Source organism: Helianthus annuus, chromosome 17 (genome assembly GCF_002127325.2).
Source record: "Helianthus annuus cultivar XRQ/B chromosome 17, HanXRQr2.0-SUNRISE, whole genome shotgun sequence".
NCBI classification, from domain to species: Eukaryota; Viridiplantae; Streptophyta; class Magnoliopsida; order Asterales; family Asteraceae; genus Helianthus; species Helianthus annuus.
The window spans coordinates 27,646,556-27,666,366 of NC_035449.2; the positions used below are offsets into that span (position 1 = coordinate 27,646,556).

The 19,811-nt window shown below is 35.9% G+C and overlaps 1 long non-coding RNA gene across 9 annotated transcripts; it reads right to left on the bottom strand.

The window, feature by feature from the left end:
- Positions 1 to 11,916: 11,916 nt before the first annotated feature.
- On the bottom strand, positions 11,917 to 19,357 carry LOC110920706. Of its 9 annotated transcripts, none has more exons than XR_002581857.2 (10): positions 19,201 to 19,357; positions 18,965 to 19,029; positions 18,451 to 18,633; positions 18,288 to 18,380; positions 17,723 to 17,760; positions 16,035 to 16,172; positions 15,396 to 15,469; positions 14,244 to 14,435; positions 12,777 to 13,526; positions 11,917 to 12,128 (listed from the first exon to the last, which is right to left on the bottom strand). It is a non-coding gene; the product is annotated as an uncharacterized LOC110920706 (long non-coding RNA). The 9 variants fall into 9 exon arrangements; XR_002581859.2 differs by having other exon boundaries at positions 13,459 to 13,526; positions 19,201 to 19,356; XR_004886493.1 differs by adding an exon at positions 16,316 to 16,364 and having other exon boundaries at positions 11,919 to 13,526.
- Positions 19,358 to 19,811: the final 454 nt, after the last annotated feature.

Genomic DNA, 19,811 nt, shown 5'->3' on the forward strand with positions numbered 1-19,811 from the left:
CCAATCCTATGAGGGTTTTAAGACTATTTTGACCCTCGTGTGTTATGCAAGTCAAATGAACTATCAAGTTTAGTGTTTATTCATAGAACTAGTGTTTAACCCTTACGTTGTGGGTGTGAAGCCGATGCTAAGACTGGAGGGTATGGAGAGCCTCATCCTTAAGGGGATGGGCCGCCACGTAGGAAAGGCTTCAAGGAGATAGACCTAGAGGGTGGGGGATGAGCCCCTTTATGTATATATATGTATGTATGTATAGGTTATTGTGAGAGAAAGTGACCCGTCCTCTCCGTCTGTGGGGAGCCGAAGTTGCCGAGCCGGAACCAGGGGGCGGTGCGGGGGAACGGCGCCAGGCCAAGCCGGGCCTCAGCCGGCCCCCATACCGCTTAGTCTAAGTAGTAAGAAAACAATGACTAATTAGCGTAAAACGTAGAAAACTCATATTTATACTGAATAAAGCTTAGATTAAAGACAAAAAATGCAAAACTTCAAGGGCCAAAAGTAACTCATACAAACTTGATGGGCTGAAATGTAAACCACCTTACAAAAGCACTAAAAGACACAAAAAACATTGTTGATAAGAACGTACCTAAAGTGTTGTATATAACCGAATAACGAGATGTTGGTTAATGGATAACCATAACCACAATCAATTAGTTGTGGCAAATTTGGTTATTCGGTTTTTAATGGTTATAAAGAGTCGGTTATGGTTGGTTAACCATGAATTTGAGCCTAACTAAAAATAGCTTAAAACAATATAATTGTACATTATTTGAGTCTTAAAGTTAGGCCTTTAGGGTTTGAAATTTGTGACAATAGAATAATTAAACAGGAGAGGTGAGAGATCGAAGAGGACACTAATGCATAGATGTGGGGGAATATTGTAGGCAATTCTATCATTTTAACATTTTATATTTTAATTGTGTTTTTAAATTTGAAAGTTAGAATAACTTTAGCTCTTTCAAATTCAAGTTGATTTCACATATTACGCTGAATAATTTTATCGTATTAACTTTAGCTATTTCAAATTCTAGTTAATTTCACATATTACAGTTCATTTCAAAAATGTTACTTGAACCAAACACCATCTAACACTGGACGATCTCGTAATTGGTTTCAGAATCGTAACCAAAGTTATTAGGTTGGTGACATGTTTGATATTAGAAACATATTATAATTGCACATTTTTACATGTTTTTTCTATTGTGTGGTATGTTTTTGCTACCCATTTTTAGGTGTTGTTTTTCTTTAAAAAAAACTAGAAAAAACGAATAAGGGTGGATTCAATGGCGATGGTAGGTGAGTGGGATTAGGTATTAATTTTTAAAAAAAAGTGGTGATGATATGTTAATGATTTTTGATGTTTTCAGGTTTTGTTATTGGGTGAGTTTTGGTGTTTTTAAAGATATGTGTTTTGTGATGTGGTAGCTAAAAAGACATGTTTTTTAGTCATCCTTATCATGGACGTTCTTATTACCATCTATGTTCAATTCGAATTTTAAATTAGGGATGAGTTTGGTACCATCCGGTAACAAAAATTCATGTACTGAAAATACCCGGTACGGTATGGTTCAATATCAGTACGGATCGGCATTTAAAGGTAAATGCTAGTACCGAAAATGCTAAGTGGCAGTACCGAACCAGTACCGAAAATCATGTTGGTTTGAAAAATTCGGTACTGCTACAATTTGCTCATCCCTATTTTAAATCATATTTCTTTTGTCTCTCCTAAATAAATCCATCGTGTACAAACTAAATTAATGATTGGGTAAAGTTTATTTTTAGCCATTTTATATAGGGGTGTCAATGATTCGGGCCGAGCCCGAGTTCTACTGGGCTTGAGCTCGGCTCGTCATGTTTTTATAAAGCTCGAGCTCGGCTCGGTTCGAGCCTATTTATTTTAGCTCGAGCTCGGCTCGCGAGTAAAACCCAAATTTCGAGCTCGGCTCGGCTCGCTCGAGCTATTTTGAGAACAACCTCAAACGAGCTAAAAGCTCGGCTCGATCTCGCTTAAGTATCGCTTAAATGAGCCAAAGCTCTGCTCGAGCTCGGCTGACCAATGTTATCATCATTATTATTATATTATATATATAAAAAAAATAAAATGTTGTTTGGGCTCATTTAGGCTCGCGAGCCTAAACGAGCTTTGTTTTTCAAGCTCGGGCTCGGGCTTGATAACTATACGAGCTTTATTTCAGGCTTGAGCTCGTTAAACATCGGCTCGTTCGAGCTTTTAACCAAGCCGATAACAAGTAGCTCTCGAGCCTCTGGGCTTGTTTACACCCGTAATTATATAGTTTATTACTTGTGGCCTATGTAACGTCATAAGCTTCTCATCCAAATTCCAATCACCTTCAAAGGTTCCAAACATACATCCAAAACGTCCAGGTTAATGTAAGAAGTAGTTTAGATGTTTAACATATTTGGATAGTCGGTTAGGATTTTCATATGTTTTTGATCCTATGTGAATTTTGTATAATATTTTGGCATTTGACATAACAAGAAATATCTTGCTGTTTTAAAAATTGTTACCGTTTAAATAAGAGAAAAATGCAATTTGCGTCCCTGTGGTATGTCCTAAACATCAACCTGAGCCTCTAAATTAAATTTTTGGATATTTGAGCCCCTGACCTTATAAATTCATAACACTTTGAGTCCCTGCCGTCAGTTTGACTGTTTGAGGCAGGGGTAAGACCGTCTTTTGACATATATTAATAACACTTTGCGTCCCTATGGTATGAGTGAAATATCAACCTGAGCCTAGAGGTGTACAAAAAAACCGGTTTTAGAACCGAAACCGGGAAAAAAACCGAAACCGGTTTTTTTTAACCGGTTTTTTTATAACCGGTCCGGTTTTATAACCGAACCGCCGGTTGGTGACCGGTTACTATTATTGATCCCAAAAACCGGTTACTAACCGAAACCGGTTTTAAGAAAACCGGTTAAAACAGGTAAAAAACCGGTTTTTTTGAAAATAACCGGTTAAAAACCGGTCCCAACCGGTTACACCGGTTAGTGTTTTGGACTTGAAAAACCGGTTAGTAACCGAAACCGGTTATTAAAAAAACCGGTTATTGTTTTGAACGAAAAAAACGGGTCCGGTTAATAACCGTAACCGGTTTAAAAAAAACCGATTTGTACACCTCTAGCCCCTAAATTCATTTTTTGCTTTTTTCTTAAGAAATCTAATAATTCAAATTAAATTAACTCTTTTATTACCACATATAAATAAGCAACATTTTGTTGCTTTTATTGTTGTACTTTATGGATTGGGAGAGTTTCAAAAAAAATTCTGATTTCTCATTTTCAATCCAAAGATTGTTTATCTTTTTATTTTCATCCCTTAAAGTTATTAACTTTTAACTTAAAGTTTTTTATTATTTGTAATTTAATCCCAAACTTTTTTATTTTCAAATTTGATCCCCTATACTTTTTATCTTTTGCAAGTTTTTCGTTTTACGTTTCGTTTAAAATTTCGCGAGTCAACATGCCGCAACTGTGTGTCTCTGTGGTTCAACGTTTTTTGTCTGTTTATCCCGTTTGACAGGCCTATCGCAACACGTCTATTATTCTACGTTTGACAAGTTCGTTCCAATGCGCAGGGCCCTAAATCAACTTAGTTTTTTCTTTCTACGTTTTACGTTTCGGTCTAATTTCTTCGCATTAACACACCGCAACGGGTGTACGTGATCCAACGATTTTACGTATGTTTTTCGTTCAGTGTTATTTTTTCTTTTTCTTTTTAATTTTACGAGCTTTTCTGTTATTGGTTGTGTGACATTGGGGATACTTGGCACGATTTTACAAATGTATTTAACCTATTAATTTTTTTACTAAAAATAATTTGTTTCAAGTTTACCCCTATACATCCTTTGCTTAAAAAAAACTATTTTTACGTGCATATTTTTATGTACGTGTCGGTATGGATTCGAATTGCTCTACGTTTTGACGTAAACTTTTTTTTTCCTGGAAACGAGTCAGATCAAATATAATACTTTTTGTTTAAAAAATCTTTTATGTGCATATTTTATGTACGTTTCGGTATAAATTCGAGTTGGCATATGTTTCAACGTGAACTTTTTGGGAAATGAGTGAGGTCAAATATAATCTATTTTCGTGCTTATTTTATGAATGTTTCGTTAATTTTGTTTCGAACCGAGTGGAGTCAAATTGTGGTGTCTTTTTTTCAAAAGATTTAATTAATTTCTTTTGATTATACGTGTCAGTTTTTTCCGTTATACCCGTTACGTTTCTATGTATGAGTCGGATCCTATATAATATGTTATGATTGTACGGTATAAATTTGATTTACTTTTCTTTTTATCTAATCGCAATACTTATATAGGTTAAATTGAGTTCGATCAGATATGTCGAAATGCATGTTCATTTGGTTAACGCATCACATAACTTTTAGACTAATCCATTCGATAATTGCAATGTACTCGAGCCGCAACGCGCGCGGGTGTTATTCCTAGTTTTTTAAAAAATGCAATCTAATAATTAACTCTTTTTAAATAAATGCAATATAATAATTAAATGTATCCTATATATATCAAAGATCCACAAGCAATTGGGTTATATTCATTCATAATAAAATTCTCGATAACAAAAGACCGTAACTTACAGACTCGATAACAAAAGACCGAAACATACAATACAGAGATAAAACGTCAAAGATCCACAAGCAATTGTGGATCTTTACTGACGGGTGCACTCCGAAATGTAGCAGATATGAATGAATATAACCCAAGTGGTTGATATGAAATTCCAGAGTTCGCTAATTACATATCTGCCACTGGGGGTTATATTCATTCATATGAATGAATATAACCCAAGTGGTAGATATGAAATTCCAGAGCTCGCTAATTACGTATCTGCCACTTGGGTTGTATTCATTCATATCAATCACTTCCTTATGTGCACCGCGCCATCTTCTAGGAGGTTGTCAAGTGTTCTCGCCTTCTAGTTGATGTTTTGCGTAGTATCTTTACGTCCGCAGCCATTCTGTACAACAAAACACATTCAAATGAGGAACACATTCAATCCAAAACTGATCCGATACAACAAAAACATTCAAACCAGAATCAAAACCAAAACACATTCAAACGAGGAACACATTCAATCCGAAACTGATTCGATACAACAAAAACATTCAAACCAGCATCAAAACCAAAACACATTCAAATGAGGATACCCTAAACCCTAAACCCACAAGAATCAAAAACCAAAACACATTCAAACCCACATTGAAACATTCAAACCCACATTGAAACCCTCTCTGTTTTGATACCGTAAACCCTAAACCCACAAGAATCAATACCAAAACACATTCAAACCCCCAAATAACACATTCAAATCATCAAAACCAAAATACCCAAATAACTATTATCATCGAATCAAACAAAAAACAAAAATCAAAATGAGGAACACATTCAATCCAAAACTGATACGATCAGTTCTTAATATGAGGAACCCAAATCATCGAATCAAAGCCTCTGTTTTTCACCGAAAATCAACCCTCTGTTTTTCACAATATAAACACATTCAAAATCAAACCCAGAATCAACCCAAAATCAAACCCAGAATCAACCCAAAATCTGTTTTTCACCCTCTGTTTTTCACCTTCTGTTTTTCATTGAATGTAACCCAAAATCAACCCAGAATCAAACCCAGAATCAACCCTCTGTTTTTTCACAATATAAACACATTCAAAATCAAACCCAAAATCAAACCCAGAATCAACCCAAAATCAAACCCAAAATCTATTTTTCACCCTCTGTTTTTCACCCTCTGTTTTTCATCGAATGTAACCCAAAATCAACCCAAAATCAAACCCAGAATCAACCCTCTGTTTTTTCACAATATAAACACATCGAATGACCAATATGAGGATGAAGATGAACCTGATCTGTTCGATGAAGATGAAGATGATCTGTTCGATGTTCGATGAAGATGATGAAGATGATCTGTTGATCTCTTCGATGAAGATGATGATCTTAGGAGTTGGGAGAGCTGTTGATGATGATGATATTGGGAGTTGGGAGAACTTTGTTGAGACTGTTGATGATGATAATGAAACTGGTGAACATTTAAGTGTAGATATTAAAGGGTGGGGGGTATTATGGACTTTTCACAACTGGCAAACGGTCAAACTGACGGAAGACTGACGGCAGGGACTCATACTGTTATGAAATTAATACCACAGGGGCTCAAAATGCAAAAAATTGTTTTTAGGGGCTCAAGTTGATGTTTGGGACATACCACAGGGACGCAAATTGCATTTTACTCTTTAAATAACCTCTTTTACTTGTGTTATTAGTGAGTTTATAAGGAATTCTAAAATGGGTTTATATAATCCTAAAAGAGTGATAATCTCACAATCAATATTGCATCATATACATAATCCTAAAAGAGTGATAATCTCACAATCAATATTGCATCATATACACATGTTGCAATAAAGGATACGGTTCATTGTGTGTTCCGGAACTCCCTAGATGTTTAAAGGTTCAAATGCCTCAACTTGAGATAAATAAAAAGAAAATTAGAGGCTGTTTGACAACTTCTAAATAGGTAAGTGTTGACTTAGTAAGAGATCTGAATCATTAAGTGCTGAACTAGTAAGAGATCTGAACCATTAAGAGCGAACATAATGTTTAACCATTCAAAGGCACATGTCAGACCAATTCAGATAAAATGTATGAACCATTAAGAGCCAACATTGAAGGGGTATGGTCCCTAATCCTGTGCCGACTACGCGAGACAACCTCAGGTCGCGTGCGATGCCATACCCATAATTAACTAAATCCAACACTTGGTTTATTTTGCAATTGGAATCGTCGCAAGCCCAAGAAGCACAAACAACCCATGCGCCAGCAAGACATTGGTTGGTAGTACAAACAGTACGATTGTCAAAAAAAGTACAAGAGGACACATACGTGGCACCAATCATCGTGCACCGACCACAGCTCCACGATTTTCATTCAACCGTTGATGTCAGACCAGACAACAAGGACAACTACAAGGCCACGTGGATCAATTCAACGTGTGCCAACGACTCTATTGCCTGTAAACACTAACGGTCGTGACAAAGGAGGCAAAGAGGATATTCCTTATTGTCGGCATCAGGCCCAAGGCCCATCAGCCCATCTCCTTCACAACTCCCTCTGGCTATAAATAGAGAACTCGTCTACATGTTTAAGGATCGCTCTTTGGCTCTCTCACTTAATACACACACTTTTATCCTCAAAACAAGTTCTTATTATCACGCCGAATGGTGATTACAAGGAGAACCCCCTTATTCTCCTCCTCCTTGTAACGAGCTTCACGGTGTGTTGATTGTTTTGCATGATCATCGCAACTAGCAGACGAGGAAGAAAGAATATTAACCTTATTTTGACGAGACACGAACCACTAGTTAACCTGTGTATTAACTTGGTGTTTCTTCATTAAGAGGTCAGAACCATTAAAGGGGGTCGGTATGATATCGGTGACTACCTCGGGGAGTTGGTTTCACGGAGCGGTGGATTGACGCCGGCAAGATTTCGGTGAGGGGGAGTGAGTAATTCGGTATACAGTCACCGATGCGGGAATAAGAGGGAAGGAAGAGAGGGGGGTTTAATGGTGGGTCCCAACCCCTTTCAACCAACCATAATTTTTTTTAAATTTTTTACCACTATCCAAGTGTTTGAATCATTGCCAGTGATTGAGTGCAAAATAGGGAGTGGAAGGGGGACTTGACATGACATGATATTATTGGCTAGACGGTAACTCAAACACCCTAAAGTGATTGAATGATACCCTCACCCTAAGAGCCAACATAATGCTTAACCATTCAGATGCAATGTCTGAACCATTAAGAGGCAATTAAAAACTAAAACAAACAGCCCCTAGCCATGAGGGTTATGACTCGTGATCAAACTCCAATTAAGAGTAAGGGTGTGTTTGGTATGGGGTAATGGAATGGACGGAGGAAAGCAATGGATGAGGTAATGGAATTGATCATTACCATTTCATGTCTTGTTTGGTTACCATGTGTGAATGGAATGAACAATTACTTTTTGTTGTTTGGTATGCGAAAAAAGACGAAGGAATAAAATCAGATGGCGGTGGTCAGTGATGGGATGAGCTCGGTGGTGGTTGGCGGTGGTGGTAGGGATGAGCTCTGTATCGTCCGGTACCGAAAATCACTAAAAGGGGTACCGGTACCAGTACCGAATATACCCGGTTCGGTACCGGTATTTGAGGTAAAAACCGGTAAATACCGGTACCGAAAATGCTAAAAGTCGGTACCGAAAAAGTACCTGGTTCGGTAAATTCGATACCGGTACCGGGAACGATTTGCTCATCCCTAGGTGGTGGTGGGTGGAGTCGTGGAGACGATGGTAGACGGTGACAACGGTGGAGGTAGGTGGCGGCAGTGGCGATGGTGGCGGCAGGGGTGGTCGGAGGTGGTAGCAGCGGCGAAGGTGGTCGGAGGTGGTAGCGATGGTGGTGGTGGGTGGCGGCGGTGATCGGAGGTGGCAGTGGAAATGGTGGCGGCGATGATCGAAGGTGGGTAGCGACGTCAGTGGTGAGGACGGAGGTGGGTGGCGGCGGTAGGTGGTGGCAGTGGCGGTGGCGGCGGAGGTGGGTGACGGCAGCGGATGTCGGTGGTAGTAGCAACGGTGGTGGTGGTGGTGGTGGTAGCAACGGTGGTGGGTTGTGATGTTGTTAATGAAGGGTGAAGAGTGAATGGAATGGAAAAAAAAAACAGCGGGGCAGATGAAATGATTTTGAGGGAATGAAATGCATTTTAGAATAGACGATTTCATTCCATCGACCAAGCAAACACTCTTTTCTTCATTCCCTCACAATTATATAACGTTGGAGCACTGTTTTTTTTCCACAATTTCATATCTCACACATGTTTTTTTTTTCTTGACTTGTCACCTAAATGAACGAGTGATTTAGAAACATGTGCCTAACAGATTTTAAAGTCATAGTTACCTGAAACTTTACAATTGTTCCTCGAGAAGTATGGCCAATTAAGGATATAGTCACCATCATTTGATTATTATGTGGTTTTCGGCCATCCTTGATAAGACCGGAGGGTATGGAGAGCCTTATCCCCAAGGTGATGGGCCGTCACGTCACCGCCACGTAAGCGGGGCTTGAAGGGGATGAACCTAGGGGGTAGAGGATGAACCCATTTATATATATAAATATATGTATGTATAGTTGTGTGTGTGTGAGGAGAGAGAAGAGAGGCCCGTCGAATCCGGCTTGTAGAGGACGGAGACGACGCGCCGGGCATGAGGGGGGCGGTGTGGGGGACCGGTGCGGGCCAGGCCCAGGGTCGTTCCTACATTTTTGGAGACCCTAAGCGAACTATGAAGTGGGGGCCCTAATTTCGTCGATAAACTAGAAATTATCCTTATTTTTTCGTCTAGTGATAGCCGATAGCCTAGAAATTAAAAGTAGGTTACGATGGGAAGTGGGAACGATGATTGCGGCTGTATTAGGGGCTTTGGGCCGCTAAATTTTGATGATTAGGTTAATGGTTGTTGTGTTGTAATAGTTAGAAATCAATGCGAAATTGGTTTTGAAACTTAGTCTTTTTTTGCTAAACAATATTTATCTGGGCTCCTTCAATGAGAAACCAATTTAGTTTTGAAATAAATGTATTTATTTGGGCCTAATACATATACTATATAAAAACTTCAAAAAACTTGGAGACCCTTATTTTTTAGTGGCCCTAGGCTCGTGCCTAGGTTGCCAAGCCTATAGAGCCGGCCCTGGCCAGGCCGGGCCTAAGCCGGCCCCCATACCCTTTAGCCTAACAGATTTTTTTTTTTATTTCAAATAAAGAATACACAAATTTGTACTTTCAAAACTCCGAAACATAGTTACAAACGAAACACATCATATACCATTTCAAACTAACGTTCAACGTTGTTTAACACTTCCATTTGATGAATTCAACATGCTAATATATATCCCAGATAAAGAACCATAGTTCAAAAACTTAATAATTCATTTATAAGGGCCGAATGGTGTGGTGTTCATAGTTGGAACATGATTCGGCACGTAGGAACATGAATAAAAGGCTACACCACCCTCCTTCTTGATTGATGGTGATTGGCGTGGATTAAACCACGATTACCACGACCCTCCATTTGATGACTTTGAGACAAAAATATATTAAGATAATAAATGAGATAGTGGTTTGGGTCATGACCACATCTTTAGGGTAGTGATTTTAGATGGGGATTAAAGATGAGTGACATGACGCCTATGTGGAGGGTCATGGTGGTCATAACCACACCCTTTAGCCTAACTGTGAAAATCGTTACTGGAAAACTCATAGGCTGTAATCCATCAAGACCATGTCAACGAATCAGATAAGTTAAAACGGTGCTTACATATTATATTTGAATATTGGATTCTTGCAAAAAAAAAAGTCACTATCATCTCCCTATTCACCGGTTTTCTTCTTTCTTTGTCTTCATTTATTCATTTAAGACCTCACTACTCATAAACTTCATTCTCTCTCTTTAAATGTATGCACTTAACCAAAAACATATATACCATATCTCCTCCAACTCATCATCTGTGTCACAAATATAACTCGAATGCATTTCGTTGGGTTTGATCTTTTATCAAATTACTAATTCGTACGTACATTAATAATTCGTCATAAAACAAACTCAAACTCTCCATTTTAACTTATATATTGGCACACTTTGGGTATGTTTGGCAGATGTAGCTGGTGGCTGAAAGGTGGAAGCTGGAAGCTGATAGCTAGTAGCTTTTTAGATATATTTGGTGTTTGCAGGGCCGGCTTTGGGCCTTTGCGAGAGGTGCCACCGCACAGGGCCCAAGCATCTAGGGGCCAATATTGTTTAAAAAATATATATGTGTTTAATATATAAATTTGATGTAGAATATTAATACACAAATTTCCCCTTTGGCTTAATGGATGTAGGAGTCATGTGATGAACTCACCATTACAATTTCGATTCCCACCATGATGTCTTTTTTTTCTAAATTTTCTTTTCTTTTCAAGGCTTGTTTTATTAATTGGGGGAAACTCATACCAACATTTTGCAAGCTTATCTTTTAGTTTTAGTTAGCTTATTTTTTAGTTTTGATTTTTCACTTTTAAATTTAGGCCTTCATAAAGTTGTAAGTTCTTTGATTTTTTTTCTTCTATTTAACAATTTACAAAACAAACTTTACATGTTTACTTGTTTAAATTTGTAGGTTTTTTATTTCTCGTTTCTCATTTAACCATTTACAATATAAATTTAGAAGAACTCAGTATCTGGTTCTATTTATTTTATTTGTATGACAAGGTTCGTGTTGCCAAACTAATTTGGATATGTTTAGACATATACTAGGTTATTCCCCGTGATACCCACGGGTTGCTATATTTTACGGATATTAATAATTTATTAATTTAATTAAAAGGGTTTTTTTTTTAATTTGTGAGGACATATATACAATGATTCAATGTTAATCGTATATAATAATATAGGTTATCACCCGTGAATACTCACGGGTTGGCCATTAAAATGATGTAAACAATGAATGTAATTTTTTTAAATATGTACTATGTGTTTGATTGAGAATAGTAAAATTTTCTTTGAAAAGCAGGTAATCTTCAAAAATAAAAACAAAAAAATAAGACGGATGAAGTATTAGTTTAATGTATACTTTATTTAGAAATGAGTAATGTATTAATTTGGTTTACATAACAATTTAACTAATAAAGTGTTCTTTAAATAAATTAAAAGTTGTAATTTTGAAGTGGGTATTTTATTACCCAATTGGTCACAAAGAATAGCAAGATACCTTTTTAAAAAGTAAAAAAAAAAGGTCAAACCAAATGAAGTAGCGGAACACACTATATACATACAGACCGTCTACACACATATATGTCAACATGAAACATAACAAAATCAATTATTATAGGCTTAATATCACTTAGTTAAACAAATTATAGTGTAAAAACTCAATAAGGCCAAAATTTATTAAACTTATATGACTACAACTCAATTCAAATTCCTTAATTTTAAAACAACAAAGCGAGTAAAGTACAGTTTTAAGCCACGAAACCATGAATTTGCTTGATCTTTATCATTGCATATCTGCATAATAAAACACGAAATCTTAGCTGAATCAAAAACTTAACATAGATCAAGTTGAAAACCTACCCGATCAAAGGATGATTAAGCTTGATACTTGGTGTAAAACAACAAAAACAAATTGCATCCTTTTTCAGGTTGAAACTTCCACTAATTTTTGGAACAACAAATATAGACTACCAAATTTTCCACCTAATGTAATTTTTTTGCTTAATATATATTATGTTAAATATTATTATAACTGTTATAATACAACAATTAACATTTTAAATTTCTGAATAAAAACAAAGCAGAAATCTATATGCATTAAAGTTAAAATAACTCTTTTGCTAACTAACTGTTTGGCAACCCTATTTTTGTAACTTATTTTGACCTGGAATCCACCTATCTTGCCCACAATAGAAAGTGTTCCATGTATCAAGTTTGACCCATTCAGCCCAATACTATTATTTTATAGTCACAATTTACGCCTTACGCATGAAAACAACAAAAGAAGGTATTCCTTTTTCCAAATTCAACTAACTCACTTGAAAAACATAGCAAAAGAAAACACACTTGAACAAAGGTAAAAACGGGGAAATCATTAATACACAAGCCTAAACAATAAAGGAGGAAAGACCAGCTTCTAACGATTAATCGAAGGAATATTACCTTTCAATGGTTTATTTGTAGTCTAGTCGACTGAGATGCCCACATTGATCTCATCCGCAGTAACAAACAATCCAAAACAATAAAGGGTAAAAAAATATTAAAAAAATCAAGGTATTTGTAGTCTCTTATTCTAATTAGCTTGTTAAAAAATATGAAATAGCAGGTTGAATAATGGGCCAATGCATGTAGACCTGTTATAAAACATATATAACACTTTACATAGTTGATTTAATATGTGATTGACATCTTTTGAATGCTTTTTACAACTGAGGTTCCTAAAAAGTCATATCCCTTATTTAAATCTTTATTATTTGTTTTTTATTTATAATAGGAATTTATGTCTTCGACAAATTAAGTCAAATTATAACTCATACAACTTCATAGGATGCATATACTAAACCAGAAACCAAAGAATGCAGTAATTTGATCTAAAGTAGTTTTTTCTCGAATGGACCAAACAAATAAAAATAAACAAAATTTGGCTTACAATGGTCGATATCAGCTCGTAAACCTAGCTAACCTTCAGTTTTTAAAGGTTTCTTAAACTAAATTGCAAGCAAAAATTGCACGTATAACTCTAAAATCAAACATCAAGAGCCTTAATCCTGCTGATATCGATACCAAATCACAACATAGCAAAAGCAAATACGAAAAATTAAAGCACGCAAATGTTAGGGTTTACCTCGAAGCAAAAATAGTAGCAAAGTAATAGCGCAGATGATTAAAATTGACTGTGTGTGGCCACCCGAACTGCAAAATGGAAGAGTTGATGCCGAAAAACAGAGAATAGATTTATATTGATAATGGGTCAGATAGAAAAGACTAAAATGCTAGGTAAAAAAAAAGACGGGTCAAAGAGTTTAAAGGGGCTTTAAAATATACCCAAGGTCCCAAGCTTTAGTATTTACATCCGCATAAGATATTTCTTTATATATATTTGTAGGATGATGAAGTAGCAACCATATAGGTAAACAATAAGAGTCCGAAAGGCGATTAAGCATATTTTTTAAGCGTATTTGTCCCATTTAAGAGTAAAGGTTGGCATATTTTCGATAAAAAGTTATTACATCAACCTACAGAACATATCCTATCGCTCACCTGCTATATTTTTCTAACATTTAGCATCAAAGAAAGTGAGTAGCACACTATAGATTTATAACTTTCTTTAAAACCAGGACAAAAAGCTTTCGTGCTGACCCATTTCAATCTAGGGATGAGCATGGTACTGGTACCATACCGAACCGGTGATCCGGTACTGAAAATACTGGTATCGAAATTTGTCAAACTTGGGTACCGGTATTTCTAATCTTATTGCTTCTTCCCCACATATCCATATTTCAATATAATATAAAAGGTACCTTGCTATATATTCATACTAATAAAATTTAAACTAATTAGCTGACGATTTGCTGGCCAAAATAAAGTAAAAAATAAAAATAAAATTTGGCTTGTGAATCAAATGCTTACTTTCAATGTACTTGCTGAATATGTATTAGGATGATAGTTGCAACTAATATGTAATCTGACCCGATACAGCTGACCAAAACTCCTGAATCGTTACAGCTGACCAAAACTCCATGTGGTGATCTGATCCATGAAATGTCAGTTGCAAGCTAACCAAGAATCCAAGTCGTAGTCTAACCCGCAAGAGGGACCTTTCTAGAGTATTTAAGAGAAACTTAGAACGTAAGTTTAAAGGCAAAAGAGATAAATAAAAATTTTAAAATCAACAGCAAATCAAATCATAACTTTCTTTAAAGGCAGGACAAAAAGCTTTTGTGCCGACCATTTCAATCTAGGGATGAGCATGGTACTGGTACTGTAATGAACCGGTACCGTACCGAACCGGTACTGAAATACCGGTACCGAAATTTTTCAAAACTGGGTACCGGTACCGGTGCCGAAATATTCGGTAGGATGCAGGTATTTTAAGGTAAAATTCGGTATTTTAACGGTAGCACACTATAGATTTATAACTTTCTTTAAAAGGCAGGACAAAAAGCTTTCGTGCCGACCCATTTCAATCTATGGATGAGCATGGTAGTGGTACCGTACCGAACCGGTACTGAAAATACTGGTACCAAAATTTGTCAAAACTGGGTACCGGTGCCGAAATATTCGGTACAGTACCGTTATTTTAAGGTAAAATTTGGTGTTTTACCGGTATCGTACCGAACCGGTACCGAAAATGCCAAAAAGTGGGTACTGGTACCCGAAAATTCGGTACCGATACCCAGTACCAAATATTCATCCCTATTTCAATCCAAATTTGTTGGTTAGTTTGTTAGGTCTGTTGTTGCTCACCTCTAGTAGTGGTGTTAATACTTTCACAATTCTGTCTAGTTTTTTGAAATTTAATTATTAAGTTTATAAGTAGAATTAGTTGAGTACACCGTGATGTTATTGCAGATAACCATGTGTAGTTTCAAATATCAATAGTTAGGCTAGAACATCTAATAGATTGGAGAACATCAAGATAAAAAAAACACCTTAACCTAGGCCATCTGACTAACTCAATTAGAAATAATTCAGTTAATTGAGCCATTTTAACCTTTAACCTCATTGAATTTAGATGAACTAAAGAAACAAAGATGATGGTTACACGAGTTAAAATTTCACCTCTAAGCTGGTTGATGTGTAGGAAACCTTGAATAAACCACATCATTTGTGCTGACATCAGATGTTGTAGAAACCTGCATATAAACAAACAGTTCGGGTCACATAAGTCGTAGCGTATTTTGTATCAATACTGGTTACCTTGTATAGAAATGCCTCTACTATTTGAAATATAGGTTACATACGCAGAAGTTATTATAACCCATAATCATTCTTACATATGTAAGTGAAATATTATTGATCACACTTTGCCCATTTAAATTTCCATGACCAGTGTAAAAAAACTATAGAAATATGTGTTTTAAACACATTTAGTAATAGTTTGAATTCCTATAAAAATTAAATGATGATTTTCATAATTTTAGAATGAAACCATCCACATTCATCCTAGCAATTTAATTAATTAATGGCAGCAAAGAAAAATACCAATGAAATTAAGCAAAACTTCTATTGAACCAAATAAAATCATTGAAGTTATCCCGCTCATTTTTATCGTTTTCCTCAATGTGAATCGCCTAATGTTCATTGTCCATAAATAAGGCAGGGTGGGTGGGTCATGGTACATGTCAAAAGTAGGTTTTTTAATACAGGTCAAGTTAACAAAGGAAAAGAAGTGTTGTGCTTCATGCCAGAAATGCTCACCGTCTGATCCACCAAACCATCTCCGCCGCCACCACCGCCTCCACCCGCTTCCTCTCTCTTCTTGATTTCCTTGTCCCACTTCTCAAACTCGTTTTTCTTGCCACCAAGTGCACTTTCTAGGGCTTTTTTGGCTTGATCCTAAAACAAATTATGTGCAAAACGAAAACACGTTCAGCAAGAGTAGAGTTGCGTATAGTTCATCAAAAGTACGATTTCAGATAGAAGTAGCAAGATAGGTGATAAGTTACAAGCTCGACAAAGGTTGTGACATAAGCTACTACCAGCCATCTATGTTTTCAGATTGGTTCGGATCCTCGTTTTTTATGTTTACTGCACATGTAACCACACATCTCACCATGCATGAAAAAAACTACATATACTGCAGACTCAACAAAATACATTTTGTTGCCATAGAACCAGATCACTTATATATCACATATGCAATAAGCCACCATCTGCCAAAGTCAAGGGGCACATGTCAATCATAGGCAGATCTATGACTTGTCGTCGAAGTGCAAAATTAGTGCAATTTTTTTTCTTCTCTGTTTTATTTATCGGATGCCCCTGAGCAAATATTAGGATACCCTTAGGTCAAAAAAAAATTAAGATACCCTTAAATTTTTCTTCTAGATCTGCCACGGATGTGCATATGCAGCAGGCAGATACAAACAACCAATAAAAGAAATCATTGTCTGATGTAAGTCAAATTGCAGCTAACCCTATAATTCATGCCAGAACAAAACATAAAGAAATGGACTCTTAACTATGTTAGGAATCAAATGAAGGCTCAAGTTAATAATCCAGCGTATGTTGATGACACTAAGGCTCAATTAAGATGTGTTTACCTATGGATCAACATTACACATAGACCAAGTTGCAAGTTTAGTACCTTCCTACTCTCAACTTGTGGGGGAGTGTAAAAGAGAAGGCAAGGGTAGGAATATAATGTGAAAAAGCTACCGCATCATAGTGTAGAAGTGTAAAAGTTTATTTGAATTCGTTAATCTCTTTGTTAAGTAAAGTTATATATAAGCAGAAGCCTTTACTTTGTAATACACGTTCTGAATATTAACAAAAGATACTTTCTCTTTCTTCTTTGTACATATTCTCTCTCTAAATTCACAATTGCAAACCCAAGACGCCTCATAGACCAATAGATAGAATGACCGTATCATGAAACTTGTTACAGAGCTAACCTCTAGTGAAGATCACATAAGCTCAAGAGATGAGCTTCACACAGTATTTCACAGCCTATTGAGAAAAAAGTGAAAACAGAAACAACCTTGACTAAGCTCCCCTATGCTGAACTGACAACAGACTTGGTAATGTAAGAACTAAGAACCAACCTGAAACTGGTACGAAGGATAACCAACAAATAATAGTGTAATATGCAGAGGTCTAAAATTGATTTTCCTGGAAGCCAATCATTGTTTCCAAGACTTAACCACGATGTCTTACAAAAATGACAACTTTTGTGAGGATTTATAGAAGTCAGACCTCTTTTTAAGCACTCCCAAAACCAAACAGGTTGATTGCTTATAAGCACTCATGAGACTACATTCAGTAATACAATTTCAACAACATAGCAGGCCGGTTCTGCACTTTAGTTGCTTGCAATGAACCCCAAATAATAACACATAAATAAAGTGATGTTGTTAACACTAAATTTACAATTGAATCGTCTGTACCTTGTAGAAGTGGCTAAAAAGTCTCATAAAGAGCTGACCTGCAAAACATACAATTCCAAATAAAAAATCTAAATTGGTAACAAATTTGTCAATCAATAAATAATCAAAAGGACAGAAAGGCCTTATAAAACATGCCATTTACATGTCTCAACACTTTGAACACATCCAGATGATACTAAAATTCAATCAAAAACTAACAATTGTCAATAATTGATTAAATCAAACAAAATAAACAAAAAATTAAAATTTTAACAAATTCATATATAAATCATCACCTTCAACACTAGCTGTCTAAACGCCTTTTTAACCTCATATTCCGAAGCATAGGGATGAATACTCAAAAGTTTTATAGAATTAAAGTTTTTATTAAAAAAAAGCACCTTAAAAATAATAAATAAACCGAGTGCATCCTTTTAACATTTGGCTGCATATTCATATTAATTAATGGTATGGCATGCTAAAAGAATAATTTAACACATAGCACTCAAAATGATACCAGTGTTCACAAATATAAGTGATTGAATGTCAGAATGATCAGTGATAGTGAATAAAAAATGGGTCTCACCTGAAATGCAATATCAAACTGCTCATAAGGGATAGTTTTACAATTTGTGTATGCTTTTCCAGCTGCAGATTCATTGTACGCCCCGCTAACGCCCTTCACAATGAAGATTTGTTAGTAAATCCATTAATGATATCAAGGAATTAAAGCACTTCAAAGGGCTTACACATCAATTCAAAAGAATTTGAAACCTTAACCACATAGATGGCCATGCTTATATAGTTATATGCTTGTTTTAAATGTCTCAAACTGATTCGTCTTGTTGGATTCAAAATTACATGTTTACCCTGCAATAAACTCAAAATATGCATCTTCTTTTAAGCTGAAACTCTTCATTTGCTACCAAACTCTGCACCAAAAACCCTCAATTTAAAACATCAACACATATGAAAATAGAATTTGAGATTGTTAATTTAACGATAAAATAAACGTATAACATAGATCTAATATCACAAAAATCCAATGATATACCTGTTATATAGAACAAATAATAAACGTATAACAAAAATCTAATATCACAAAACCCACTGAAGAAATAACTTTCAAAATTGACTCAAAATTAGATAAACTCATTCATCAAATTTATACCAGATAATCCATTTCAGAAGCTATACCAGATAAAATTTACAGACATAGATCAAAAGCACCTACTTATTACTCGTTTACACATAAAAACATACCTAGGGTTCTGCTTCAGCGGATGTGGTAGAGAAAGTGGCGGCGACGTTAATTCTAACCCTAGTTCCTGAAGCGTATCGAAAGCTTTTAACCATTAAGAAACCATAGTACGTGAAACATTAAAACACATAAACTTATTCGATTTAAAACTTAGGTTTTTTGAAACATGAAGAGCAGATCCGATCAAAAAGAAGTAGTTGATGAAACCCTAACTATATCAACTAAAATAACAATTTACCTGAAATCGACACCGAGGATCAAGAGCAGTAAGATCATGGACCATTTGAAGAGATCAGATCGATCAGATGGGGAGATCACATAGATGCGGCTGAAGGATTTAGGTTAGAAGGAAGCGGAGCTGTGTGAAGAGATGTGTGAAGAGATGGAGAATTAGGTTTTCAATACATTTAAATGTCGGGTCATAGTATGGATCCCGCACTTACCCGTATAATGAAAAAAAAAAGGCCCGGAAGTTTTCCCGCCAAAATGCACAATTTAGAGGCCTACTAGCATGACACATCAGCAAAATTTAACACATTTATTATATATAATAGATAATAGATTACAATTCTTATTGCTAAAGAAGATTAAAGTGTTAGTTACTTTTGCTTGTCCAGGTGTTGAAACTAATGTTAGGTGTATCAATTTATTTGTAAGATAAAACTAGGATTTCTTGTTTTTAATCAATGCTAATTTAAGTTGTGCATTGACTTTACCTTATGAATATAGATAATTGTGATACACTGAAATATAAAGAAGAATCAGTATGGATTATAAATACTTGATTGAGAGCTTTACTTCCAAAAACGCTAGAAGTGTCTCACGATTTGTTTAAGTAAGTAAGTTTGA